At 52.0% G+C, this 26399-nt stretch overlaps 1 long non-coding RNA gene across 1 annotated transcript in view; it reads left to right on the plus strand.

Annotated features, from left to right (window-relative positions):
* Positions 1 to 3525: 3525 nt before the first annotated feature.
* The window catches only part of LOC103626884 (uncharacterized), a 32514-nt gene continuing 9640 nt past the window's right edge, over positions 3526 to 26399 (plus strand). Inside the window, exon 1 of the long non-coding RNA XR_553230.3 lies at positions 3526 to 3897. This is a non-coding gene — a long non-coding RNA (uncharacterized lncRNA). The remainder of the gene's footprint in view (positions 3898 to 26399) is intronic.

Consider the following 26399-nt stretch of genomic DNA (forward strand, 5'->3'; position numbering starts at 1 on the left):
CCACCTTTGGCGAGATCATGCACATTATTCCCCACAACTTGTTGAGCGATGAACATATGTGAGCTCACCCTTGTTGTCTCACACCTCTCCCACATGTCAAGAACAGGTACCGCAGGATGAGGCGCATGGAGGATGCTGCAATGTGTTCGTGAGAGGTCTAGGTCGTCATCTCCTAGTCAACTTTGGGTTGCTGGATCGTTGTCTCCTTATGATGTAATTATTTATTTATTTTGTATAGAACTCCTATTATATAGTAAATATGTGACATTCGTTTCTGTACCATGATGCATCATATGTGTGAGACTTTGTCCCAGCACACCTGGTGATTGCGTTCACACCCGGGTCCCTAAAACCCGGGTGTGACAGAAGTGGTATCAGAGCGATGTTGACTGTAGGATGAAACCTAGATAGAACTGGACAACCAATAGTTACTTACCTTTGTTACTCTGATTCTTTCTAAACTTTTCTTAATCTTTTCTCATCTATTTCCGCTTTACTCTGATTATTCTTACCTTTTCACTTCTAAAGACAAAAGTGGATTTCACACTTTGAAATCCTATAGTGACCCTTAGGAATAGGAGACCTACACTTAGGAACAAAATTAAAACTACTTTTGTAAATATTTGTATGCTGGAATGTTTATTCTTGTGATACATGTCTGATTTGGATCTTTGATTGAGTGTGATGAGTTGTGGAGTAATGTCCACAATTACATCTGCATATACATATAGACATAAATATAAATAAATAAAATTCATAAGATAACTAAACAACCTAGAATATCCTCCATTAAAGTGTATCTATTTTAAATAGATCCCTCTTAACTTAAAGGATCATATCTTATCCTAGTAGGTTCATCTTATGTTAAAAAACAAAAAAAAGGAATATCTTATCCTCATAAATTGTTTATAAGATAAAGTAGACCAACTAAGAATACCCCACTAGAATATATCGAGCCTAATAGATCCATCTTATCTTAAAAGACTCTCTCTTATCTTAATATATTCATCTTATCTTGAAGGAATCATCTTATCCTAACCACTTTACTTATCTCATCCTAAAGTAACAACCAGGATCTAATCCAAAATAATGAGATCTTATCTAGGCTAATCTAGTCACACAAATATAACTTAGATCTGATCTAATGTGATAGATTAATCTAACCTAACGAAGGCTAAAGTGGAGCTAATTTAATGTAAGTTGCTTAACAAGAAGGATAATACTGATGAAATAAATGAGACTCTACTCTTATAAAATATATTTTAACTTAATTCACTGTGCACTAAGTTAAGAATGACCGACCAACTCGGTCTTATGCAACTACCTTAACCATTCGATGGTTGCATAACCCCTCTGTTTTAATCTAACAGAGATTCTGACTTACCTACACCATATAATCCATCCTATCTCAAAAGATTCTAACATATCCTAATAATATATATCCTACCTTGGTAGATCTATCTAACTTAAACTAGTCTAATCTAGTTATATCCAATCTAATCTAGACCCTACCTAATTTAATATGATCCAATCTAAAGGGAGTTACTTAAACAAGTTAGTTAATACTGGTAACATAGATTAAACCATATTCTGATAAATGGGTTTTAAACCTAAATTGGTGTCTTAGACCAACTTGTCCGTGAAACCACGACCTAGCCTATGTTATAGGTTGCCCAACCCATTTATCCCAAAAGCAAAGTAAAACTCTGTTTAACCTTCCAACCCCATGTACCCGCAATTGTTATCCCAACTTAGATAATGGCATCTAACACCACGACTGATGGTCCCTAAATCAGACCCAAGAAGGTTAACCTCGACAATGAAGGATATGAGTAGAAATAGATCTTCAGGTGAATCAAGATCCACCACCCGGAAATAAAAGTCTCCCTTACCTAACTTTCCCTTACCCCCAAATCTTCTCTACACTCACCTAATAGCTAAAACTTGATGTACCCTTGTTTTCTATGCCACACCTGCTAATGGCATGAAAATTTTTAGGTGTATAAAAAATACTAATTGGAAGTTCCACTTAGATAAAAAAAGAAAAAAAGGATACTAAAATTTCATAAAGATAAAGTCAGCTTGATATGCTCAACTAAATGGTATTCTTAAATAGGATTATAGAATCAATGTGATCTAATCCAATGTGGTCTACTTAAACAGATTAGTGACACTGGTAGAAAAGATTGGACTCTACTAGCCAGGTGTTAACTTAACTTAGCACATTAGACCAACTCAACCATGAGAAGAAGAGCTAACCCAACCAATAGAGTCATGATGGATTGCATAATTTGTCTATCCCCTCCTAACATCAAACAAACTTTTGACCTACACCATGTAGTCTATCTCATCCATATCTATCTTAACCATATTCCTCAACCCCAATGATATACACTAACCTTGAATCAATGAGACCAAGACCGGAGAAGAAAAAATCAACATCGACAAGGAAGGATATAATAGTCAAAGCGAATCAAGACTTAAACATTTCGGATGAAGTCTTTTCCTTGCCATAATATTTCTTACCTCAACCTGTCCAGCTTATATCCTACATAATAAGAAGCTGGATACCTATGCTCTCCTAATCACCCACTATTGACTAAAAAAATGAGACTCTCGATCTTTGAACCAATTATAGACTAAAAGCTGAATTGAAAACCAATCCTTCTATATCCATTTTCTTACTAATCTCGAGGACGAGATTTCTATTAAGGGGGGCAGGATTTGTAAAGCCCAAAAAATTGTTCAAGGAAAAAAATAACAAATAAAGAAATAAAATAGTAAAGTGAGATATCAAATTATACCTGAGCTTTGAATTTTGAAGACTGAATTTTGAAAACCAAGAATTAATTTAGAAAAGAAGTAATAGAAAGGTTTACTGTCCAACTAAATGATTATTCATTTCATTAAATAATATACTATAAGCATTTATTTAAATGAGTATTAAATTTAGATGAATCAAATCTAGACTAGACTTTTTAAATTTAGCACATAAAATTGAAACTCGGGAAAATAAATAATAGAAGATACTCCATTGATTTGTTCTCCTCATAAATTATACATACTATTAAAACAATCAAGAAACACTTAAATGAAAGTACACAATACCTTCTTTCGAAATAAATAGATAATGAATATTTTTTTTGAAGTAACTTTTAATTCTTATCCCACATTCAAAATGCTATTTTCCTAAAAAGAAAGGAACAATATGAGTGTGTTTCATATTTCAAACATCTACCAAACAAATAAATTAATTAAAATAAATACATATCTATTGAATTATGATTGATTTTTGAGTGAGCATTATGTTTGAGTTTTGAACTTTATTTGGATCAGAATTAAGAAAGAATAGAAATTTGAAAAAGGAATAACAAAACAGGAAAATAAATAATAAAAATAAAAGAAAGCCTTCCCTGCGTTTTGGCCTGATGCCACACTCTCGGCCCACTCCTTTCCCCATGTTGACCGACCCAACACCGAAGCACATCCGTGAGTGTCTCACGCGGTCTATGTAGATCTCCTTCCCTCGCCGTCTTCACGGACGCAGCGAATGTCCCGCGCGTGGCGCAGAGGTGCCCAGCTGGCGTAACCAACTCCCACCTCGACCGCATATAAGTCGGCATGTGCATCCAAGGGCTACGACTCCAGCACTGTTGAGACTGGGTGAGGAAGAAAGTTAGATCCCGCCATTACCGTGAGAGGGGTGAGCGCAACCGAAGTCGCTCCTTGGCTCTACCGATGTTTGGTGGCTTTGGGTGATCGCCGGAGGGCCTGGATCGTGTTCGAGAGTGGCTGGGCGCGGGAGCTCTCTAGGCTGGAGCAATTGCTCGACGGAGCAATTCCGCCGCCGCAGACCCGCCTCTAACCGTGGTTGAGCTTCTGCGCGCACAGTTCACGGTGAGAACCTTTCCTCCAATCTCACCTTTGTCTTTGCTCCATGTAGCATATTTCATTTGGGAGTTCTGGGCGCCGAGTCATGGGTTGTGAGGGCCTGGTGATGGCGCCGTCGTAGGAACGGCCCGCGCCGTCGGCGTGGGCTCGGGTAGTAGTGTGGAGAAAGGAGATAAACGTGTGCCGGTGATTTGTTTATGAACGGTCCAGATTAGAAACAAATAATGTTATGTGGGCGCTGATCATGGTCGTTGGATCGGCTATGAGCAGCTAGGATTAGATCCTAGGATAACGGTTCGTCAACGTGATCTGATCCTTCGGATCTAGATCTGGCGGTCCAGGGCTTTCTGTGTTGCGTCAGCCGCGCGCATTATCAAATGAGACCCTGAAGTATTTCAAAAATAACCCGCCATCCAACCAAAGGTAAAGACTACTGCAATTGGGTCCTTGAACTTAAGGTTTGGACCCTGAGCTCTCGTGATTTTGTTCCCTCGGTCCAAATTCTATTAAATTTCATGAATAAATCCCAGAAATTGATTTTTAGTTATAAAATAAATCCAAACACTTGTAAACTTCATAACTTAATTGTTTTAACTTCGATTTTCTCCGTTCAAATTGTGTTAGCTTTGTATAAATATTTACTACGCAGTAACAATATTAATTATACCATGTAACATACTTTTATAGTTAGATATTTATTTATCCTATGTCTACTAGATTAACTTTTCTAAACCAAAGCTAACCTATCCTTAATTATAATTTGATTAAAATAAGATCTCTAGTCAAGTTATAATTAAGATTAAGGTTGAGTTAATTATTCATAGAATATTCTCTCATATGGTATATACTAATTAATTTATAATATAGTTTAATATTTGGACCACATAGAGCTCCCATAAATTATAACTCTGGAACCATAACTCCGATCTTGGTGGTTCTCGATCCTACGACCTCATAGCAACGCGTAGATTCTTATTATGCAGTTTGTTCTTATGTTTGGTGTGATGTTAAATTTGTATATACCATGTTTGTTTGTATTGCTACGACTAGAAGTGAGGTCACGAGAATCTGAAGATCATCCTAGTACCTGGAATCTCAAGTCCCAGACAAGTTGTGCCCTTGATCACTTTTATTTACCCAATAATGTTCTTTATAATCATTTTATCATGCACAAGCTTAATTTTGATGGGACCCAATAGATCACCCTAGTTTGGTTATCTTTACACCTTGTTTACCCCTGAACTATTTGGGTAGTTTTTGCTATTGCTCTATATGGTTTTAGGATTAATATTACATTATGTTCATGTTCCAATTATAATGTTGTTTTATTGTTCAAGACAAGCTCATTATATTAATTGGAACATGGAGCTTAACTTGAGAAACACGTGCCACGACAAGGGTGGAATGGGATGCCCTTGGCTGACTAACTAGACAAGCTAGTGGAGGACTACCTTACCTGATAGGGGCAAGGGCAGTAGGGGAGTAGGCGCGTAGGGAGGTTCTCGGGTTGATTTTGCTGCGATGGTGGTCAGACGGGGGATTCCTGCATTGCTCTTCCTAGAATCTGTAGCGGGTTTTCTGAAGCTAGTGGAACTTTATAAAGGCCTCATAGTGGATCCCTAGTCATTCACCTCGGAAGTGTCTAAGGGCCTTGCAAACCCTGGCGACATGGGATACACGACTTGTGGGTACAGGGTACAACCTCTCCAGAGTGTAAAACTGGTATACTAGCCGTGCTCGCGGTCATGAGCAGCTCAGGACTCTCGCGTAATTAATTTATGGAATTAAATTCAATTTGTTATATGCATTGCATCGCGGGTGTTGTTACCAATTTTGATTTATTATTAATCTGGTTTGGTTTTTACTTACACCTAGTAACTCCTAATAAAATTTTGACCAACTTTAAAGGCAATGCTCAGCTTTAACCATTCTATTTGGTAAGCCTTACACTTCACATGAGCTCCCACCTTTGGCGAGATTATGCACATTATTCCCCACAACTTGTTGAGCGATGAACATATGTAAGCTCACCTACAAAAATTGTGCCACAAGCATGTCCTGTAGCGTACCTCGAAAAATTGTGCCACATGCAAGGCTGAGTATACTAATACTCAGCTAGACTTACCCGATGTGAGGAGTCTACTCCTCTACCTCTAGACCATGCAGCTGTTTGGCTGAGGGGTTTTGTTTGCCAAAAGCACTAGATGAGTCTAAAATCAATGTTTAGCTTTTCCAATTCTAGCATCATTAATTTAGCTTGGTGTGCTCCTTTCTAAGCATATATGGTAACAATCATTAAGCACAATCAACAAGTTATCTCAAGTAAAACCTCGTTCCACTTTTTACTCAATGTAGTACAAGGGGTCAAGCAGTCTCATTAGCTGCGAGAAGCAGACGATCCGAATCGAGTTTTTAAACCTTACAAGGTAAACCTAAACACACGACATGTAGGGGCACTCTGTCCCCACACACATCAACCGTCCCCATCGATTCCCCGTTCATGGCCAGGGCTCACCGCCTTGGCATACAATGCTCCACTGACCCTGGCTGCCGCCGTGCAGTGACCGTACTTGTACCCACCATAGCTAGCATGAGAGACCCAGTCTCAGGACAAGTGAGGAGGAAAGTCTGCGCCCGGCTTCACTCAGGTACTAGGTTTACCAGTTACCATATTTCCCGACATGTGTTTAGTACTTTCAAACGCTTGAATCTGGTATCCACACATTAATCCTTAATTCCATTTCCGTCTCATGGACAAGGCATCCACCCTGGATCCAAGTCCATAGACCATCATAGATCCCGTTATTAAGATGTATACAATCAATGCCTGACCTCGCGCAAGTGCTAGAAAAATCACTCGACTTCTACCCAGATCCTGATTAGCAAAGCGGCTACTCGACCTATCATACTAGTATCAAAGGAATCCTGAGTTCATGCAACTAAGGGTTTCAAGAAACTCCTACATTTAAGTGCACATTACAAGCCTACAAACATTAAGTGTAGTAAAGTAGCATATATAAATTGCTTATGCATAAAACCGGGGCTTTCCTTGAATTGCTGGGGCTACGGGGAGATCCTCTGTGGCAGGCTCGGGAGCTGGCTCCTAGACTTCCTCGTGGACAACTCCTTGCTCGGGAATGAGCACGTACTCTCTGCCAGCGAGGTTGCAATCTAATGAATGCAATGAGTGAGATATATGCATGCCATGATATGCAAATGTAGTAGTAATAAAAATGATTAAATTGATAAGGTAAAGTTTAATCTTACTACGAGACTTCTAGTGGTATACTTAGCCATTTTAGGGTCAAGTATGGTTAAGTTAAATGGTCAGATTATTTTAGTGTCCGACTGATTTCCTTTTAGTGTTATTGTGAAGGTTTATCATGATCCTTGTTGAATTCATTAGGGGTGAGATTTATTATTATTTTTACCAATCCTCTCTTTTCCTTTGTTTGTTATGCTCTTTAAAGTGGGTTTGAACTACAACCTAGCTTTATAAATTTCCAAACATTCTGCAAAAAATACAGTAGTTTCTCACTGGTGTGTAGTTTTCAGTCTCAAAAATTGAGGACTAAAATGTTAAGGGTTCACTCTGTACAAAATAATTAAGTTTTAGGGCAGAGGGGGTGCTTTGAACTACAACTCTCTTCTAACAGTGAATTTTTCCCTAAGGTTTATTTTTGCTGGTATCTAAGGATAGTAATATGACTTTGTACCAAGATTTAGCCACGGATACCTATTGGTCATTTTATTGTGATTTTCTCAAATTTTTGGCCATAGTGGTGCTTTCTACTACCACTATACTTGAAAAATGTCAAACACCAGATTTCCTAATTTTTCTATCTTTTTCTTTGTGCAAGAGCAACCATTCTAGAATTTGGCAACTTTTTGCTTACGGGAAAGGGGGTAGAAATTCTTGGAATATATGGCCTTCTTCACGGGGTAGGGGGTAATGTATGTTACCTTACATTTTTAATTGAGTTTTATATTTTTATCTAGTGGTTTACCTCATAAGTAATTGGGTAAAAATTTGTTTGCCCACTGTTGCACAATTTTAGGCTTTCTCATGATTTATTTAAAATATGGGCCAAATTCAAGTTTTAATTATTCAACTCACTTATTGTGATGGGTTGTGGTGTTTATCGTTTTTGTAGTGGTGTTCTATTAGTTAGGATTCTACTGAATTTTTCTTGCTATTTTTGCAATGGTCCTTATAATTTTACACAATGTATTTTCTTGATTTCTTAGTGTCTAATAAAATAAATAACCTTGGATTAGCTCTGGACTAGGGTTCTCTGTATTTTTCTATGTTCTTTATCACTTAGGTATTCTAGGGAAAATATGTTCATCCTCTGGTTATTATTTTCCACTGCCTTTCTTATTTTTCTAAGTTTTGGGCAGAAATAGTTTTTAATGGACATTCTTGGGTTATTCTTGTACATTGGGGTGCTTAATATTTTTAAACAGTGTGTATGTTGGGTATGTATCTCTACAATTTTTCTTCAGCCTAGTATAGAAGTATTTCTATTTTTCTCTGGATTAATAAGCTTTGGTATTTTCCTAATTTAAATCAAAACTCTAAAAATTATTGCAGTAACCATGGGGTTTACTATTTTTGTCTCATAGTTTATAATATGTAGGTCCTAGCTAAATTGGTTTGACCAAATTTGGTTGAATAAAACTCAAGTTATGAATTTTCCAAGTTCTCTGCTTATTTGAAAAGAATAAATACAAAAGGTTAAAGAAAAGGACTTTGCATCGGGGTCCCTGGGCTTATTCCTAACTGAGTCGTTTAATCCGTGCCCCTGAAGGACTTAGCACTTAACTCCCTAGCTTTTTATCCCCTCTTACCCGCGCTCCTACCTCGCCTGAACAGTGACCGAAGAAGAAAAAGCGGTGGCGCGGCTTACCGGCGACGGTAGAGGTCCGGCGAAGGGTCGGGTGAGGTTCGGGGGTCTCTAGCGATCACGTAGAGGTGCGGATCGTTGGCGGTGGTGGTTGGAGATGGGCTGGTCGCGTGCGCAGGCGGTCGGGCTCGCCGGCGGTGCGTGCTCCGGCCTGCTCATGGCGGTAGAGTCAAATTAAAGTGCTCGGGGAGCTTCAGGGGAGGTCAACGATGATGTGGTTGCAAGGAATTGAAGAGTGGCTCACCGTGTGACCCGGTCTACGCGCGGTGGCGGTCGACCGAAGTCCTGTGAGGTTGCGCTCGCTTCTCCGGTGAGGAAATGCCATGACTCAAGCTCGGGAAAGCTTCACCGCCTCTCAGGGAAGCAGTCCAGGGGATAGGGCGAGGCTGGGGGTCGTCGGGAAGGGCTGGCCACAGTGGCCGTCCTCGGGCAGGGATGGCGGGCGGAGGAGAGCTCGCCAGAGTTGGAGTTTTTGCTCGGGGCATGCGACGAAGTGATGTGTGGACAGCTGCGCACTAGAGGTACTTATAGGCACCCTCGGGCAAGGCCGGGCACAGGCGCGGGGGACAGGCATCGACCATGCACGACACGCGCGTAGAGGGCAGCTAGTGCGCAGCCGAGCGCTTGAGCACACGATCGAACACGTGGAGGTGTGATTCTGCCCGAGTTCAAACACCTGTTGGCCGACCTAAACGTGCATATCTTGCCAAGGATCCTGTGTAGCATCTCTTCACCGTGCCAAGGTCTTTCTGTCGTGTGTGAGTCCCGAGTGAAGATATGGCCTGGGTGAGAAGATATTGTGGCGTGAAGATAGCTCTGTCGGCACTGTTCAAACCAAGACAAAACCTATGTCAAATCATGTCAAACGATTTTGGTTTGGTTTCAAACCTCGCCAGAGTGTTCCTAGGGTATTTTGGCGCCACTTTGATATTTGGACTTAAGGATTCGAGTTTTGGGAAACAGGGAACACATCTGAACTTTGGAAATGGTCTGAAATTCAGATTTCTGAATTTCTGAATTTTTCCTAGAGGCTTCACTTCATGGGCTGTTTTGGGGATTTTGGAAAATTCAGATGACCAATCTTTCTTACTACACTTTGTAGTTTATTTTATGCACTATAACTTTGTTAATTGGTCCATTTGTACTTTTCCCAAGGCTTTTCTCAATTTCCCTTTTGTGCTCAAATGGCCAATTTGAATGGTGTTAGGGTTTTGGATGTTTTTCTCTCTTAAGGTGCATGATGTGCTTAGTGTATGATTCTTGAGCTGAAAGAGACTTTGCTTAGGCTTTTAATCCTTTAAGTTTGGTGTTTCTTGCATCATTAGAGCCACATGTGATGATGGTCACAAGTTGGGGTACTGGGAGAAACCCTAAGTAACACTGGGGTGTTACAGCCTTCCCCTTAAAGGAATCTCGTCCCAAGATTCCGGTCGGAATCCTCCAGGGTGAAGAGAAGGTTATGGCTTGCTTGTATGTTGTGGGTTTGTTTATTAAGGTTCTTTAGTAAACTGCTCTTCGAATGTCATCCTCTTTGCAACTTCAGAAAGAAGTCCTTTTTGATTTAGTTTTACAACTTACTCAGTTCATGTTAAGACCATTTGTCGGGGACCATAATTAGGGGTACCCTCAAGGCTCCTAATTCTCAGCTGGTAACCCCCATCAGCATAAAGCTGCAAAGGCCTGATGGGCGCGATTAAGTCAGGGATCAGTCCATTCGAGGGACTCGATCACGCCTCGCCCGAGCCTAGCCTCGGACAAAGGCAGCCGACCCCGGAGGATTTCCGTCTTGCCCGAGGCCCCCTCCAGCGGCGAACATATTTCTGGCTCGCCCGAGGCCCTGCCTTCGCCAAGAAGCAACCCTGACTAAATCGCCGCACCGACCGACCAAATCGCAGGAGCATTTAATGCAAAGGTGGCCTGACACCTTTATCCTGACGCGCGCCCCCAGCCGGCAGAGCCGAAGTGACCGCCGTCACTTCGCCGCTCCACTGACCGGCCTGACAGAAGGACAGCGCCGCCTGCGCCACTCCGACTGCGGTGCCACTTGACAGAGCGAGACTGACAGGCAGTCAGGCCCTACCGAAGGCACCATAGGAAGCTCCGCTTCGCCCGACCCAGGGCTCGGACTCGGGCTAAGTCCCGGAAGACGGCGAACTCCGCTCCGCCCGACCCAGGGCTCGGACTCGGGCTAAGTCCCGGAAGACGGCGAACTCCGCTCCGCCCGACCCAGGGCTCGGACTTGGGCTCAGCCCTAGAAGACGACGAACTCCGCTTTGCCCGACCCAGGACTCGAACTTGGGCTCAGCCCTAGAAGACGACGAACTCCGCTCCGCCCGACCCAGGGCTCGGACTTGGGCTCAGCCCTAGAAGACGACGAACTCCGCCTCGCCCGACCCAGGGGCTCGGACTCGACCTCGACCACGGAAGACAGACTCGACCTCGGCTTCGGAGGAGCTTCCACATCGCCCAAACTAGGGCGCAGACCAGCCACGTCAACAGGAGGCGCCATCATCACCCTACCCCGAGCTGACTCGGGCCGCAGGGAACAAGACCGGCGTCCCATCTGGCTCGCTCCGCCAGATAGGCAATGATGGCGCCCCACATACTCTGTGACGACGGCGGCTCTCAGCCCCCTTACGGAAGCAAGAGGACGTCAGCAAGGACTCAACCGCTCCGACAGCTGTCCCTCCGCCAGGCTCCATCGCTCCTCCGACGGCCACGACATCACACCATCTGGGTGCCAAAATCTCTCCGGCTGCCACAACGACATGTACTTAGGGTAGGGATGAAAACGGTCGAAAACGGTATTTATTCGGTAATCAGTTTTTTGGTCGTTTTTCTTTAATTGCGAATAAATAGGATATATAATCCACTATACAAATTTGTATTCTTATTTATAACATTGAGCTTGTAAAGATTCATAAAAGTTAATCCTCAAATTCATCGTGTATTTTCTTAAATGATAGATATAAAATTTGGTATGGTTTCGAAAACAAATTCGGTAATTTTTTCAACTTTTTTTCGTTGTAGGGAGCAAAAAATACATAAAACAATTTATGTAATATTTTATTCTTATTTGTAATAATGTGCTTGAGAACATAACACAAGATCACCATCAAATTCTATACATATCTATTTTAAAATATTGAATTTGTCCTAACAATTCAGATTACCACTTTCATCCCTAACTTAGGGCGCTAGCTCTCCTCCGCTAGACACGTAGCACTCTGCTACACCCCCCATTGTACACCTGGATCCTCTCCTTACGCCTATAAAAGGAAGGACCAGGGCCCTCTTAGAGAAGGTTGGCCGCGCGGGGACGAGGACGAGACAGGCGCTCGCTTGAAGCCTCTCGCTCCCTCTCCCGCGTGGACGCTTGTAACCCCCTACTGCAAGCGCACCCGACCTGGGCGCGGGACGAACACGAAGGCCGCGGGATTCCCACCTCTCTCACGCTGGTCTCCGGCCGCCTCGCTCTCCCCCCTTCGCGCTCGCCCTCGCGCTCGACCCATCTGGGCTGGGGCACGCGGGGCCTGCTGCGTGTTGACGAACAACTTCCCGTCAAGCTCCAGATGGGCAGTCTCCAGCAACCTCTCCATCCCGGGACGGTGCTCCGTTTCGGGAGTCTTGAGTTCATGTCCCTCGACGGCAGCTACGACATGATACTCCTTCCACCGCCGCGCGACAACGACAATGGCGGCCGACAGCCCGCTCGCCGGCGGCGGAATCGACAACGTCTTCCCCGCGTGGTGGAAGAACAACCTTCGAGCTCATCCTGCCCTTTCCCCCGTCGACGGAGGGGAAGGCAGGGCGACCAAGGCCAAGCAGGAGGCAGCGCCTCGTTGGCTGTCGAGCGAGTCGACAGCGCCGGCACCCCAACGGGGGGCGCACCGGGTATCGACTTCGCGCTTGAGACGAAGACAAGCGCCGTCTCCCCGCGGCACGCTAATCCCGAGCAAGCGGACGACGCCAGCGCGCTCGCGAAAAGCTTGCTGGACGTCACCCTCGTACCTGAGACGACGGTGCAGTCAGTCCCCGACGTGACTTTATCGCCGCTCGTCGACCAAGAGGTACCGACCGATTCCCATCCCACGTCATTTGGATTCAGCCTCAACCCGCCTAGCGACCCCGCTTTGGCGGGCGCTCTCGTAGAGGTGAGTCCAAACCCTCTGGGGTTTCGCACGCGGTCGCCTTGGGACCGGCTGACGAATGTCTCGACCTACGGGCCCTCTAGGTCCGAGGAAGACGACGAGCCCAGCATCTGTTGGGATTTCTCTGGACTTGGCAACCCCAGTGCCATGCAGGACTTCATGACCGCATGTGACTACTGCCTCTCCGACTGTTCCGACGGTAGCCGCAGCCTCGGCGACGAGGACTGCGGCCCAAGCCGCGAATGTTTCCACGTCGATCTAGGGGGTCCCTCCGAAGGCAATCATCTCGGCATGCCGGAGGACGGTGATCTCCCTAGGCCGGTGCCCCGCGTTGACATCCCACGGGAGCTAGCGGTGGTCCCCGTTCAGGCGGGGGGCCATGACCCATAGCTCGAGCAAATCCGCGGGGTGCAGGCCAGGCTCGACGAGGGAGCTAGAGCGCTTGAGCCGATCCGCCGGGACGTCGGGCAGGCATGGGCGGGCCAACCCCCGGCCGGAGAAATACGTCGTCTGCCCCAGGGTTTCCAGCACCGCGTCACCGACGACGTCAGGGTCAGGCCACCACCCGCATCTAGTGGGGTCGGCCAGAACCTGGCTGCAGCAGCGATGCTTCTCCGCGCGATGCCAGAGCCATCAACCACCGAGGGCCGGCGAATCCAGGGGGAGCTCAAGAATCTCCTGGAAGGCGCCGCGGTCCGACGGGCCGAGAGCTCTGTCTCCCGAAGGCAGGGGTACCCCTCGGAACCTCATGCCGCGACTTCCCGATTCATGCGGGAAGCCTCGGTCTACACTGGGCGCACGCGCAACACCGCGCCTGCGGCCCTGGGCCGCCTCGGCAACGAGCACCATCACCGTGACCGTCGGGCCCACCTCGATGAGAGGGTGCGCCGAGGCTACCACCCCAGGCGTGGGGGACGTTACGTCAGCGGGGAGGATCGGAGTCCCTCGCCCGAACCACCCGGTCCACAGGCCTTCAGCCGGGCCATCCGACGGGCACCGTTCCCGACCCGGTTCCGACCCCCGACTACTATCACAAAGTACTCGGGGGAGACGAGACCGGAACTGTGGCTCGCGGACTACCGTCTGGCCTGCCAACTGGGTGGAACGGACGATGACAACCTCATCATCCGCAACCTCCCCCTGTTCCTCTCCGACACCGCTCGCGCCTGGTTGGAGCACCTGCCTCCGGGGCAGATCTCCAACTGGGACGACCTAGTCCAAGCTTTCGCCGGCAATTTCCAGGGCACGTACGTGCGCCCCGGGAATTCCTGGGACATCCGAAGCTGCCGGCAGCAGCCGGGAGAGTCTCTCCGGGACTACATCCGGTGATTCTCGAAGCAGCGCACCGAGCTGCCCAACATCACCGACTCGGATGTCATCGACGCGTTCCTCGCCGGCACCACCTGCCGCGACCTGGTGAGCAAGCTGGGGCGCAAGACCCCCACCAGGGCGAGCGAGCTGATGGACATCGCCACCAAGTTCGCCTCCGGCCAGGAGGCGGTCGAGGCTATCTTCCAAAAGGACAAGCAGCCCCAGGGCCGCCCATCGGAAGATGCTCCCGAGGCGTTGACTCAGCGCGGCGCCAAGAAGAAAGGCAAGAAGAAGTCGCAAGCGAAACGCGACGCCGCCGACGTGGACCTTGTCGCCGCCGCCGAGTACAAGAACCCTCGGAAACCCCCCGGAGGTGCCAACCTCTTCGACAAGATGCTCAAGGAGCCGTGCCCCTATCACCAGGGGCCCGTCAAGCACACCCTTGAGGAGTGCGTCATGCTTCGGCGCCACTTCCACAGGGCCGGGCCACCCGCGGAGGGTGGCAGGGCCCGCGACGATGACAAGAAGGAAGATCACCAAGCAGGAGAGTTCCCCGAGGTCCGCGACTGCTTCATGATCTACGGTGGGCAAGCGGCGAATGCCTCGGCTCGGCACCGCAAACAAGAGCGCCGGGAGGTCTGCTCGGTGAAGGTGGTGGCGCCAGTCTACCTAGACTGGTCCGACAAGCCCATCACCTTCGACCAAGCCGACCACCCCAACCACGTGCCGAGCCCGGGGAAATACCCGCTCGTCGTCGACCCCGTCATCGGCGACGTCAGGCTCACCAAGGTCCTCATGGACGGAGGCAGCGGCCTCAACATCATCTACGCCGAGACCCTCGGGCTCCTGCGTGTCGATCTGTCCTCCGTCCGTGCAGGCGCTGCGCCCTTCCATGGGATCATTCCCGGGAAGCGCGTCCAGCCCCTCGGACGACTCGACCTTCCCGTCTGCTTCGGAACACCCTCCAACTTCCGAAGGGAGACCCAGACGTTCGAGGTGGTCGGGTTTCGAGGAACCTACCACGCAGTACTGGGAAGACCATGCTACGAGAAGTTCATGGCCGTCCCCAACTACACCTACCTGAAGCTCAAGATGCTGGGCCCCAACGGGGTCATCACCGTCGGCCCCACGTACAAACACGCGTTCGAATGCAACGTGGAGTGCGTGGAGTACGCCGAGGCCCTCGCCGAGTCCGAGGCCCTCATCGCCGACCTGGAAAGCCTCTCTAAGGAGGTGCCAGACGTGAAACATCATGCCGACAACTTCGAGCCAGTGGAGACGGTTAAGGCCGTCCCCCTCGGCCCCAGCGGCGACGCCTCCAAGCAGATCCGGATCGGCTCCGGGCTCGATCCCAAATAGGGAGCAGTGCTCGTCGACTTTCTCCGCGCGAACGCCGACGTCTTCGCGTGGAGTCCCTCGGACATGCCCGGCATACCGAGGGATGTCGCCGAGCACTCGCTGGACATTCAAGCCGGAGCCCGACCCGTCAAGCAGCCTCTGCGCCGATTCGACGAGGAGAAGCGCAGAGCCATAGGCGAGGAGATCCACAAGCTAATGGCGGCAGGGTTCATCAAAGAGGTATTCCATCCCGAATGGCTTGCCAACCCTGTGCTTGTGAGAAAGAAAGGGGGGAAATGGCGGATGTGTGTAGACTACACTGGTCTCAACAAAGCATGTCCGAAGGTTCCCTACCCTCTGCCTCGCATCGATCAAATCGTGGATTCCACTGCTAGGTGCGAAACCCTGTCTTTCCTCGATGCCTACTCAGGGTATCATCAAATCAGGATGAAAGAGTCCGACCAGCTCGCGACTTCTTTCATCACACCCTTCGGCATGTACTGCTATGTCACCATGCCGTTCGGCTTGAGGAATGCGGGCGCGACGTACCAGCGGTGCATGAACCATGTGTTCGGCGAACACATTGGCCGCACGGTCGAGGCCTACGTCGATGACATCGTAGTCAAGACGAGGAAGGCTTCCGACCTCCTTTCCGACCTTGAAGTGACGTTCCGATGTCTGAAGGCGAAAGGCGTCAAGCTCAATCCCGAGAAGTGTGTCTTCGGGGTGCCCCGAGGCATGCTCTTGGGGTTCATCGTCTCCGAGCGGGGCATCGAAGCCAACCCAGAGAAGATCGCAGCCATCACCAGCATGGTGCCCATCAAGGACTTGAAAGGCGTACAGAGGGTCATGGGATGTCTCGCGGCTCTGAGCCGCTTCATCTCACGCCTCGGCGAAAGAGGTCTACCTCTGTACCGCCTCTTAAGGAAGGCCGAGTGCTTCACTTGGACCCCTGAGGCCGAGTAAGCTCTCGGGAACTTGAAGGCGCTCCTCACAAAGGCGCCTATCTTGGTGCCTCCAGCTGCCGGAGAAGCCCTTTTGGTCTACGTCGCCGCTACCACTCAGGTGGTTAGCGCCGCGATTGTGGTCGAGAGGCAAGAAGAGGGGCATGCATTGCCCGTTCAGAGGCCAGTTTACTTCGTCAGCGAAGTACTATCCGAAACCAAGATCCGCTACCCACAAGTTCAGAAGCTGCTGTATGCAGTGATCCTGACACGGCGGAAGTTGCGACACTACTTCGAGTCTCATCCGGTAACTGTGGTGTCATCCTTCCCCCTGGGGGAGATCATCCAGTGCCGAGAGGCCTCGGGTAGGATTGCAAAGTGGGCGGTGGAAATCATGGGCGAGACAATCTCGTTCGCCCCCCGGAAGGCCATCAAGTCCTAGGTCTTGGCGGACTTCATGGCCGAATGGGTCGACACCCAGCTACCGACGACTCCGATCCAACCAGAGCTCTGGACCATGTTTTTCGACGGGTCGTTGATGAAGACGGGAGCCGGCGCAGGCCTACTCTTCATCTCGCCCCTCGGGAAACACATACGCTATGTGCTACGCCTCCATTTCCCGGCATCCAACAATGTGGCAGAGTATGAGGCTCTGGTCAACGGGTTGCGGATCGCCATCGAGCTAGGGGTCCGGCGCCTCGACGCCCGCGGTGACTCGCAGCTCGTCATCGACCAAGTCATGAAGAACTCCCACTGCCGCGACCCGAAGATGGAAGCCTACTGCGATGAGGTTCGGCGCTTGGAAGACAAGTTCTACGGGCTCGAGCTCAACCACATCGCTCGGCGCTACAACGAGACTGCGGACGAGCTGGCTAAAATAGCCTCGGGGCGAACAACGGTTCCCCCGGACGTCTTCTCCCGGGATCTGCATCAACCCTCCGTCAGGATCGACGACTCGCCCGAGCCTGAGGCGCCCTCGGCCCAGTCCGAGGTACCCTCGGCCCAGCCCGAGGTATCCTCGGCATAGCCCGAGGCACCCTCATCTCGGCCCGAGGCACCCTCGGTTCAGCTCGAGGTACCCTCGGCCCCCGAGGGTGAGGCACTGCGCGTCGAGGAGGAGCGAAGCGGGGTCACGCCTGATCGAAACTGGCAGACCCCGTACCTGCAATATCTCCACCAAGGAGAGCTACCCCTCGACCGAGCCGAGGCTCAGCGGGTGGCGCGGCGCGCCAAGTCGTTCGCCTTGCTGGGCGATGAGAAGGAGCTCTACCACCGCAGCACCTCTGGCATCCTCCAGCGATGCATCTCCGTCGCCGAAGGTCAGGAACTCCTGCGAGAGATACACTCGGGGGCTTGCGGCCATCACGCAGCGCCTCGAGCCCTTGTCGGGAATGCTTTCCGACAAGGCTTCTACTGGCCGACGGCGGTGGCCGACGCCACTAGAATTGTCCGCACCTGCGAAGGGTGTCAATTCTACGCGAGGCAGACCCACCTGCCCGCTCAGGCTCTGCAGACGATACCCATCACCTGGCCTTTCGTTGTGTGGGGTCTGGATCTCGTCGGCCCCTTGCAGAAGGCACCCGGGGGCTACACGCACCTGCTGGTCGCCATCGACAAATTCTCCAAGTGGATCGAGGTCCGACCCCTGAACAGCATCAGGTCCGAGCAGGCGGTGGCGTTCTTCACCAACATCATCCATCGCTTCGGGGTCCCGAACTCCATCATCACCGACAACGGCACCCAGTTCACCGGCAGAAAGTTCTTGGACTTCTGTGAGGATCACCACATCCGGGTGGACTGGGCCACCGTGGCTCATCCCATGTCAAATGGGCAAGTAGAGCGTGCCAACGACATGATTCTACAAGGGCTCAAGCCTCGGATCTACAACGACCTCAACAAGTTCGGCAAGCGATGGATGAAGGAACTCCCCTCGGTGGTCTGGAGCCTGAGGACAACGCTGAGCCGAGCCACGGGCTTCACGTCGTTCTTCCTAGTCTACGGGTCCGAGGCCGTCTTGCCCACAGACCTGGAATACGGCTCCCCGAGGACAAGGGCCTACACCGATCAAAGCAACCAAGCTAGCCGAGAAGACTCGCAGGACCAGCTGGAGGAGGCTCGGGACAAGGCCTTACTACACTCGGCGCGGTACCAGCAGTCCCTGCGACGCTACCACGCCCGAGGGGTCCGGTCCCGAGGCCTCCAGGTGGGCGACCTGGTGCTTCTGCTGCGACAAGACGCCCGAGGGAGGCACAAGCTCACGCCCCCCTGGGAGGGACCGTTCGTCATCGCCAAGGTTCTGAAGCCTGGAACGTACAAGTTGGCCAATAGTCAAGGCGAGGTCTACGACAACGCTTGGAACATCCAACAGCTACGTCGCTTCTACCCTTAAGATATTTTCAAGTTGTTCATATACCTCGCACCCACGCAAAGTTTAGTCATCAAGGAAGGGTCGGCCTCGCCTCGGCAAAGCCCGACCCTCCCTCGGGGGCTAAAAGGGGGGGAACCCCCTCTGCGTCGAAATTTTCCTCGAAGAAAGATCTTTTCTGCCAGAATGTCTTTCGTGCTCTTTGACTACTTCGAAAAGTGGATCCTGAAAACGACGGAGTACACGTAAGCAGCCAAGGCTGACCGAGCCGAGGGACTCCTACGCCTCCGGGATACGGATACCTCACTCATCACCTTCTGCGATAAGTAACTCACGTTCGGATAAGTGATTCCGCGGACCGAACAAGTCTTCACGTTCGGAAGCTCTTCTGCCGAAGCGATCCTTCGAGCCTTCTCGACAACGTCGGTGACAGAGCCCCATGGACGGGTAAGAGTGCGCGTAAGCGGCAAGGCCGACCGAGCCGAGGGACTCCTACGCCTCTGAGATACGGTACCTCACTCATCACCTTCCGCGAGAAGCAACTCTCGCTCGCACAAACATCCCTGTTACCGACAAAAAAGTCCAGATACTCGAAACAAGAGGAAAAGAGACGCAACTTTACAACACAGCGAGGGTGTGTTTTGGCCTCGGCGGCCGCAAGAAACACACGCTACAAGACAATCCGATCCTGCAGGCTCGGGTCTTGACGCTGGAAGGGGGCAGCAGCACCCTCGGCATCGACGACACCTTCGGCGAGGTCCGACCTAGCCTCGGACGGCGACGCGGTCCGAGGATCTCCACTCTAAAGGACAACGTCATCACCACGCCCGGGCAATCGCTGCCAGGGTATTCTCCGGGAATCCGGCCCGAGCAGGCGGCTCAACCGGTCACCCCGGGGCCTCGGCCAGCCGTCCTCCAAGGGCGTCAGCCCGACCCAAGGCCTCAGCTGGTCAACTCCGGCGTCGGTCCCGCTAACGGACGACCCGGCCAGGCTCCGGCCAACCGGGTTTCCTTTTCGAGCCAACTCTACCCCTGTTCATGCTGATGCCGCTACCCCTGGCCTCGGCTCATCCAAGAGCGGCCAAGGGGTCCCTTTAACTAAGCGAGAGGAGCCTCGGACAACAAGGCCGACCGAGCCGAGGGACTCCTACGCCTCCGGGATACGGATACCTCACTCGTCACCTTTACACGGAGCGACTCACGCTTGGTGAAGCGGTTCAGACAACCAACAGGCGAGTCTTAGTGCTCGAAAATGAGGAAAAAACACGGCTCCGTGCCAAAATTACATACATGTTCAGGCCTCGACAGCCACAATGAACAAAAACACTGGCATTCAAAGTGCCATTACAAACGGAACTCCGGTTCCACCTCCGCAGGTACGAACAACCCCACTCGATGGGGGAGGGCCTACGGAGCAACAGAAGACTGACGGGCGGCTCGCCGCCGTCCGCTCTGACAGCAACAACAACGACCCCCGCTCCGGGTGGCCGAACTGCAGCAACATAGGCCCCAGGGCGGGTGCTGCTGCAATCTTGCCCTCGCCCACGCCGACGCTCGAGGGGCGAGGACAAGTACAAAGAGCCGGAAGCCCGAAGCGCGGATGGTGGCGGTGATCCCGTCGGCGACGGGGACTTCTCGAGCCACCTCCACCTCGGCACCGACAACAGGGGCCGTCAGCCCTCCGGCAGATCCCCAAGTGGGGCACCGACCTCCGCGCGGAGACGCCATACCGGTGCAAAGGCAGGACCGCCCCAGAACACGAACGCCGCCCTAGCAGCGCGCGACGTCTTGGGCGGCCCTCCCGTGCACACGACACGGCAGCCGCCTTCCGGCAGGAGGGGGCACCGGGGGCCAAGCCGACGAGCTCGACACGCTAAGGCTGGCGGCGCCCGCCGTCGACTGGCCCCGCGTTGTCGAAGTCCGACCCGCCCGCGGGGCCAGTGAGCGCCCTCTCCCTCGAACGCCGCAGGAGAGGGTGACCCACGAACCCGCGCGGGAGGTAGAGCTCTGGCTCAGCCCGGCCTCCACCCCAGCGAGGATGATGAACATCCTTGAAGCTGAGGGTGGGACCAAGATCGCAGCCCAACTTGCTTCTCCCCATCCAGGGGCTGGTGGTCATCGTCTTGGGTGGCCGCCGGCGGGGGGTACAGCCGGGCTGGCCGATGAAAATCCTTGAAGCCGAACGATGGCTGAAAGGTACCAACTCCCACGGAGTTGCGTTCCTCCAACGATGAGGCGGAAAGACGGCGGGTATCCCCCATCCGAGGGCTTGAAAGGTGGAAAGACACGATGCATAAGGGAGCGCGAAGACATGGTCGCCTTCCAAAGGGGGTCACCCTCCTTTTAAAGGTGACTCACCCTACTTGCGCCCCAACCGTCGCGGGCTGAGTCTTCTCCAACACACTCCAAGGTCCTCCCCTGCGGCGCGGGGGCTGGGTCCCACACGTCATGCAAACCGGCTCAGAGCAGAAGAAGCCAAACCGCCGTGCGCGGTGCGCACAACCGCCCAGCGGTTATAAGTGACCCTCCACTTTTGCCCAGACCAGCGGGCGAAAGGGGCGGGCAGCCATGCAGGCGGCATGCAACCGCGCCAAGTGGGCGCGCTTCTCCGACTCCCAACACGCCCAGCATGGAGGCCCAGGCCCACGCGTCATGCAACCGGCGCGCCGAATGCTTCGTGCATGCAACTGCACCGCCACTTGCGCCACCACCGTGCCTCCTCGACTGCGGAACCAATACCACGACTCGAGGCGACCCAGCGCACGACCCAGCAGCGCCAGCCTGGCGCGGCGGTCAGTGCGGCCAAAAATGGGCCAGCAGTAATGACGGTGGCAGGCGGGCAAGAGTAGCAGTCACGTCGTCAGCCAAGCTCACGTCCCATCCGGGGGCAGCGAGAGAACCCTCTCTCACGGCGTGAAGACAACGCGCCCGTGTTCCGTTCCTCGAATGGCTCGCGCATGCGCAACGGCCGCCCCGCCAACCACTCGCCCCGTCGCATTAACTCCGCGGCGGGACAGGCGGCGCCTCTGGCAGGAGAAGCGGGCGACGCTTCGCCTTCGCCATAATGACCGCGTCAGTAAAGGTACGCCGCGTCGTTTGATTTCGTATCCTTTTCCTTTTTTCCTCTTTCTCTCTCTTGCAACAGGGACCGGGAAAGGGGGATACCCCGAAAAGGATCCTTCCTCGTGAAGGAACCAGGCTCTGAGCCTCCCTACTGATCAGAGGTTCGAAGGCTGGCCCCCCCGGAAGGGTTTGACAGCCGCCTCAGATCGCGTGGGCCCTACACCCACTACTGGTCAGAGGTTCGAAGGTCGGCCCCTCGAAAGGGTTCCACGGCCGCCTCAGGCTACTCGGGCTCCGCGCCCATTACTGATCAGGGGTTCGAAGGCTGGCCCCCGAAGGGTTCACAGCCGCCTCAGACGCCGAGCGAGGGATGACCATGGGTACGTTCGACACATAACCAAGGCTCGGGCTGCGCTCCCGAGGTACCCTAGGACATTTCCGAGACCAGCGGGAACGATCTTATAACGGAATCCCGTCGGAGGGAGGCATCGAGCCCTCGGACCCCGTCGCCAGGGTACCGGGTCCGGCAGATCACCCGCAGGTACTTTTGGGCGTGCCTCTGGGCCCCTAGCCGACCCCTAACGAACGGGGCACGGACGTCCACTCAGATCACCCGCTTGCAGCTCACCGGAGGCACCATGTTCGGCGCCCATCGAGGGCAACATGGCGCTTTCCCCCCCTCCTCCTTGCGAAAAGGCGACGCAGGGGCATATACAAAAAAGCCGAGTCTGTCCCTGATCGCCCTCTCTCCCTGTGCAGAGGCTCGGGGGCTGCTCTCGCAAACCCGGCTCCGGCCGAACCGTTGACAACGTCAACATACCAGCCCGAGAACTTGGGACCCGACCGTACACCCGGGCTACGGCCAGCTCGCATGAGGGAACAACCAGACCAGCCGAAGCGTTACACGAGGCATTAAGACCTCGAAGGAGTGAAACCACTCCTCCGAGGCCTCGGGGGCTACACCCGGCGGGTGCGCTCGCGCGCACCCACCGGAACAAAACGCAACCGAGAAAGGCTGGTCCCCTTGCAAAAAAGTGCGATGAAAGCCTCCAAGCGAGTGCTAACACTCCCTTCGAGGCTCGGGGGCTACTGTCGGGGACCATAATTAGGGGTACCCTCAAGGCTCCTAATTCTCAGCTGGTAACCCCCATCAGCATAAAGCTGCAAAGGCCTGATGGGCGCGATTAAGTCAGGGATCAGTCCATTCGAGGGACTCGATCACGCCTCGCCCGAGCCTAGCCTCGGACAAAGGCAGCCGACCCCGGAGGATTTCCGTCTCGCCCGAGGCCCCCTCCAGCGGCGAACATATTTCCGGCTCGCCCGAGGCCCTGCCTTCGCCAAGAAGCAACCCTGACTAAATCGCCGCACCGACCGACCAAATCGCAGGAGCATTTAATGCAAAGGTGGCCTGACACCTTTATCCTGACGCGCGCCCCCCAGCCGGCAGAGCCGAAGTGACCGCCGTCACTTCGCCGCTCCACTGACCGGCCTGACAGAAGGACAGCGCCGCCTGCGCCACTCCGACTGCGGTGCCACTTGACAGAGCGAGACTGACAGGCAGTCAGGCCCTGCCGAAGGCACCATAGGAAGCTCAGCTTCGCCCGACCCAGGGCTCGGACTCGGGCTAAGTCCCGGAAGACGGCGAACTCCGCTCCGCCCGACCCAGGGCTCAGACTCGGGCTAAGTCCCGGAAGACGGCGAACTCTGCTCCGCCCGACCCAGGGCTCGGACTTGGGCTCAGCCCTAGAAGACGGCGAACTCCGCTCCGCCCGACCCAGGGCTCGGACTTGGGCTCAGCCCTAGAAGATGGCGAACTCCGCTCCGCCCGACCCAGGGCTCGGACTTGGGCTCAGCCCTAGAAGACGACGAACTCCGCTCCGCCCGACCCAGGGCTCGGACTTGGGCTCAGCCCTAGAAGACGACGAACTCCGCCTCGCCCGACCCAGGGGCTCGGACTCGACCTCGACCACAGAAGACAGACTCGACCTCGGCTTCGGAGGAGCTTCCACATCGCCCAAACTAGGGCGCAGACCAGCCACGTCAACAGGAGGCGCCATCATCACCCTACCCCGAGCTGACTCGGGCCGCATGGAACAAGACCAGCGTCCCATCTGGCTCGCTCTGCCAGATTGGCAATGATGGCGCCCCGCATACTCTGTGACGACGGCGGCTCTCAGCCCCCTTACGGAAGCAAGAGGACGTCAGCAAGGACTCAACCGCTCCGACAGCTGTCCCTCCGCCAGGCTCCATCGCTCCTCCGACGGCCACGACATCACACCAGCTGGGTGCCAAAATCTCTCCGGCTGCCACACCGGCATGTACTTAGGGCGCTAGCTCTCCTCTGCTAGACACGTAGCACTCGGCTACACCCCCCATTGTACACCTGGATCCTCTCCTTACGCCTATAAAAGGAAGGACCAGGGCCCTCTTAGAGAAGGTTGGCCGCGCGGGGACGAGGACGAGACAGGCGCTCGCTTGAAGCCGCTCGCTCCCTCTCCCGCGTGGACGCTTGTAACCCCCTACTGCAATCGCACCCGACCTGGGCGCGGGACGAACACGAAGGCCGCGGGATTCCCACCTCTCTCACGCCGGTCTCCGGCCGCCTCGCTCTCCCCCCTTCACGCTCGCCCTCGCGCTCGTCCCATCTGGGCTGGGGCACGCGGCGACATTCACTCGTCGGCCCAGGGACCCCCCGGTCTCGAAACGCCGACACCATTCTTCTTTTAATTTGATTCGAAGGGCAGGGGGAGGGGCTGGGGTATGGTTACGTACTGATTCCTTTAGGTAGACAATCGGGGTAGTTCGATCGTAGAAATTCTTCAGTCTCTCAAGTAGCTTCTTCCTATGAGTGATTGCTCCATTGGATCTTATACATTTTGATCGACTTCACACGAGTTGATCTTTCTTTGCAATCCAGAACCTTGGAAGGGTACTCTTGATACGATAGATCTGGCTCTATCTCCACTTCTGGTTCTGCTATAGCCTCGGTTGGCAAACAGGCACACTTCTTTAATTGGGATACATGAAACACATCGTGGATGGCAGACATTTTTGGAGGTAGCTTCAATTTGTATGCCACGGGTCCACATGCTTCCACGATCTCATAAGGTCCAATGTAGCGAGGGGCTAACTTGCCTTTGATCCCAAACCTTTGCACTCCTTTTGTCGGTGATACTTTCAAATATACGAAATCTCCCACTTCAAACCGGAGGGGTTTTCTTCTCTTGTCATGGTAGCTCTTCTGCCTGGCCTGAACATCTTCTAGATTCTTTCTGATCAATTTGACTTTCCTTTCGGCTTCAGTCACTAAGTCAGGTCCAAAAATTTCTCTTTCTCCAGGCTGAGACCAGTTGAGGGGTGTTCGACACCTCCTCCCATATAGGTCTTCGAAGGGTGCCATCTTCAGGCTAGATTGGTAACTGTTGTTATAAGAAAAGTCTGCCAAAGAGAGGTACTTATCCCAGTTCTTGCCACAATCGATCGTACAAGCCCTTAGCATGTCTTCAAGAATTTGATTTACCCTTTCGGTTTGACCATCAGTCTAGGGGTGGTAAGCTGAACTCCTTATTAGCTTGGTTCCCAAAGACTCTTGCAAATGCTCCCAAAATCTGGCAATGAATTGGGCTCCTCGGTCAGAGACAATGGTCCGGGGTAACCTGTGCAAACACAAGATTCGGTCAATATACAATTCAGCATACTTCTGAGCCTTATCGGTGGTGTGCACTGGAAGGAAATGTGCCACTTTCGTCAATCGGTCCACAATGACCCAAATTGAATCATGATGCCGAGAGGTGTTGGGCAGACCCACAATTAAATCCATGCTGATGTCATCCCATTTCCATGAAGGTATTGATAGGGGTTGCAAGGCACCAACAGATTTTAAGTGGCTTGTCTTTGTCCTCTAACATGTGTCACATTCCGATACATAATGGGCTATTTCTCTCTTCATTCTGGTCCACCAATACAAGGGCTTCAGATCATGGTACATCTTGGTGCTTCCCGGATGCATGGAGAATTTGGAGAGATGAGCCTCATCCAAGATTTTATTCTTGAGGTATTTATTCTTAGGAACCACCAATCTATCTTCAAACCACAATATCCCCTTCCGTCTTGGCAAAAACACTTATACTTTTCCAACCTCTGATGAAGATTCTCCTTGATGATTTGCATTCCCTTGTCACTGAGCTAGGCCATAATTATCTGGTCTTGCAAGGTTGGCTCAATGGAGATGTGAGACAAGGTACCAGAAGGAATTACTTTAATCTTCATCTTGCTCAACTCATCACACAGGGTATTGATGCGAGAATCCATCATCATGCAATTGCATTGTGACTTCTGACTCAAGGCATCAGCTACCATATTGGCTTTCCCCGGGTGGTAGTGTACTTCCAAGTCGTAATCCTTGATCAATTCTAGCCATCTTCTCTGC

The sequence above is a fragment of the Zea mays genome, chromosome 5 (genome assembly GCF_902167145.1).
Source record: "Zea mays cultivar B73 chromosome 5, Zm-B73-REFERENCE-NAM-5.0, whole genome shotgun sequence".
In the NCBI taxonomy this organism is placed as follows: domain Eukaryota; kingdom Viridiplantae; phylum Streptophyta; class Magnoliopsida; order Poales; family Poaceae; genus Zea; species Zea mays.